Here is a 4,083-nt window from a genome sequence, read left to right as displayed (position 1 = left end):
TTCTAGGTGGCCCATTTCAGATATTAGCATCAATTATACTTGGACAACTGAACAATTTGTGCAATTGATATAGTGATTCTCAGGCTTTAAAATAAGATTCCTAAGCCCCATTCTCTGGGAATGAGAGATCTTGATTCAAAAGAATAGCTTGCTTTAAACATCTGGGATAGGAAGAAAGGTCCAGACACCCTGCTACTTACAGATAAAATGTCTTCTATTTAATAAAGATGACTACATGAGTTTTTGGATGATTTGAGGAAACTTAGCAACTCATCCTTATCTCTTCATTGATTCTAAGGAAGTCAAACAGAAAGTCAGTCTGTAAACACATGAGAATTCATCAAGCAATAGAAAATGCCAAATCATTTTGTAGGACATCAAGCCAGAAGGGAGAGGGATCTAGTTTGATATAAGAATGTTTTAATTGACCTTAGAAGGTCAGAAGCTTTCTGTCTTTTGGAGACATCTAAACTGTGTTAAATGATCACTTAGTCTATAATTTGTGTGAATAATTTAACCAGCAACAGTAAGGTTAGATGATCAGATATCTCCCTTTCTACCTTGATACATCCTACTTAACACCTAGCTGAATTTACTACTGTTACGAAATAGAACTCAAAGCTCATTTGAAAAAGTATTTTATTTTATGTGTAATTAATTCAGTGCCTGATGGTAATTAGATAAGCAGCTCACATCAATATGAATTTTTTACTTTTACACAGCAAATCATTTAATTCTTCTCTCACTTTTCTGGTATCTAAAATCAAAGTCAATGTTACATTTCTCTTTTAACCCCACAGTATAATTTATTCAACAAATTATTTCTTACCACCTAGTCAGTATCAGATAGTACACATTCAGGCCAGGAAGTAGCTGACCTGAATAATCAGTCCACACAAGTTGAGACAAAAGTCCTGGATCTGATTCTTTGAAAACTCGGGTGGGGCTGCAAATTAGTGCAGCCACTCTGGAAAGCAGTGTGGAAATTCCTTAGAAAACTTGGAATGGAACCACCATTTGACCCAGCTATCCCACTCCTTGGCCTATACCCAAAGGACTTAAAATCAGCATACTACAGAGATACAGCCACATCAATGTTCATAGCTGCTCAATTCACAATAGCCAGATTGTGGAATCAATCTAGATGCCCTTCAATTGATGAATGGATAAAGAAACTGTGATATATATATATAATGAAATATTACTCAGCCATAAAGAATAATAAAATTATGGCATTTGCAGGCAAATGGATGAAATTGGAGAATATCATGCTAAGTGAGATAAGCCAATCTCAAAAAACCAAAGGACGAATGATCTTGCTGATAAGTGGATGATGACACATAATGGGGGGTGGGAGGGGTTAGTGTTAGGGTTAGAATTAGGGTTAGGGAAGGGGGCAAGAATGGAGGAAGGAAGGACTGTATAGAGGGAAAAGAGGGGTGGGAGGGGTTGGGGAAAGGAAAAAATAACAGAACGAGTCAAACAACATTACCCTATGTAAATTTATGATTACACAAATGGTATGCCTTTACTCCATGTACAAACAGAGAAACAACATGTATCCCATTTGTTTACAATAAAAAACAAAAACAACAACAACAACAAAGAACTACCCACCACACACAAAAAAAAAAAAAGAAAGAAAGAAAAGAAAACTCGGGTTTCATTGTTTCAACCTAACCCTATGCTCCAGGGCAGACCTTTCTGCACTATATCCCATTTCCCCTCACCCCCTCACTCCAGTTACCTGAGGAGTACTTGAGCAACATGGCCAGCTGCTTCTTCTTCCCAGTCCTGACCCCAGCTCCAGGTATCTCTGATGCAGCAGAAATTGGGGGTCAGGAAGATGAGGATTGTCTGTCTAGAGGGAACAAAAATATTACCATAGGGAAGGAAAAAGGAAACGCAGAGCAGGATATTATGAAGTTGGAATGTATCCTGGGCATTTCATAACAGGAATAGCGAGTGACAGAAAAACAGTGAGAGTTATTTGTTTGTTTGTGATAGAAAGAGGACTTAGGGAAAGCCAGAGTACCTGGAGGCAACTCTGGAATCCTGGGATTCACCTAGAAGTCAGCAATGCCAAAAGGTACCTCTGTATACTAGTATTCTGCATTTAGTAACTTTGAGGCAATCAACTCTTAAGGGAATCTAAAGTCTTCTTACTCTAGAAAAGCTGATGTTTGAAGATGAAAGACTAAACAAAGGAGGAAATTACCACTGGTAATATGCCCAACAAACAAAGAGTATATGTAATTTATAATTTAAAGAATAATAAAACAAATACCTATGTTTCCACTTCAAAAATAAAGAATTTTTTTTTTTTTTTGCTTCTTTTTCTCCAGTTCCTTGAGTATCCCCAAATAACTAAGGAGGATTCATCTCAGGTGTATATCATTTCCTTGCACTGCAGAATGGTCCTGTGTGCTCCACTCCCAACATCACCCTTATTTGCTTCCTTATGCTTAAAGTTTCTTTATATGAATTAAGAGAAAGGCATTCTTTCTACACTAAAAGGTTTACAATGGGTAAGAAAGCACGTGGTTATAAATCTATTCAGTCAGAATGTAAATTATCATAGCTAATTTCCTGTTTTGATTGGGGAAAATAATTTGAAAGATAAGTTCCTATGACCAGACAGCAAAGAGAGCTGAAGGCTCCCAAAAACCTTCACATACTTTACCAGTTTGCTCTGGACTTGAACTATTAGCCTTCATGCTCACATAAGGAGAGGGTATCAGCAGAGGTGCTTCCTGGCCTGTGTATTGTGCTCACCTCAACAGTCACCAGTTGCCCATTCTTTTCATTCTCCCATGTGGTCACAAACACATAGCATTGCCTTGGCAACTGAATAAATATGCTGGAACTCCCCTACTCCAGCTTCTAAGTAGTCAGCCAATTGCTAAGGCAACTTTATAGAAGGAACTGGTACTATTTAAATTTAATTATCTAACCAAAATTTACTAAATGCTTCCCATATGAGATTATGTCTAGGTTGACTTTTCACTGTAATTTCTCCTTTTCAGTTAACTCCATGAAGCATGCAATTTATTGGATGAAGTACTGACCCCATGGCACTAATTGTTTAAGAATAGAGTTGAGGATTCATTGCATGGTGATATTTATCTATGAAAAGTTATATTCTTGTATGTTCCCAATCTTCAGTTCCAACTCTGGAAAATAATGCCTATGTAGTCCCAACCCCTTCTCTGGATCCTATCACAAGGAGGATAGAGATGTGTAGGTGGCAACAACTTTTCAGTAGGGCATTAATGTCGTGTGCTCACTTTTTTTTATCGCCTTAACACAGGGTCTACCAGACTCAGAATCAGATCTCCTCTCCACAGACAAAAAGGACAATGCCTTTAAAAGAAAAGGATTAGCGCTGAAGGTATAATTCAGTGGTAGAGTGCATGCCTGGTGTGCTGGAGTTCCTGCATTTGAAACCCAGGACCACAAAAAATATTTTTTTTAAGCAACTAACAACAGATTATGTAAGGACCAACACTGATAGCTGATCAACAGGTATTTTAAAACTGAATTGCCTTACACTAGTCAGCAATGTAGAGTTCTATCATTATTAGATATAGTTTACAGTAGGAAAGAACTTCAGATGTTGGAGACATGGAAGCTCATGACTGGACCAGGATCACACAGTCAGGTAATGGCTGATGAAGGGCTACAACTGTGTTTGCCAAACCATGTTACATTTTTTCTGGGTCCCCAGTTTTACAGAGTAGTGACAGGGCAGGGTTGTTCTATAACTAAAAGACAGATCTAAATCTCTGAAATTTCCTAACCTTGTACCCAGAGTAACCCTACCAGAACCTTAAGGTCATAATTTTTGAGTTCTTCTGCCTAAAGAGAAAATTCTCATCATGACTCTTCAAATCTGAAATGCCTCACAGCATGCAACAAGTTCTCAGAGAAGTCAGTAGGTTTAAAATGAAAATGAAGCTCTTAAGTCTTCCAACTGGGAAATCTAAGATAGCTGGTTTCCTGGCAAGTATGTGCTCCTCCCTCTATTGTGGGAAACAATCTAGTCACTGGAGTTTCTAAGAGTGGCATATTAACTCTTCCAAG

The sequence above is a fragment of the Sciurus vulgaris genome (assembly GCF_902686455.1).
Source record: "Sciurus vulgaris genome assembly, chromosome: 6".
Taxonomy (NCBI): domain Eukaryota; kingdom Metazoa; phylum Chordata; class Mammalia; order Rodentia; family Sciuridae; genus Sciurus; species Sciurus vulgaris.
The sequence above is the reverse complement of the archived record's forward strand: the minus strand, read 5'-3'. Positions refer to the sequence as shown.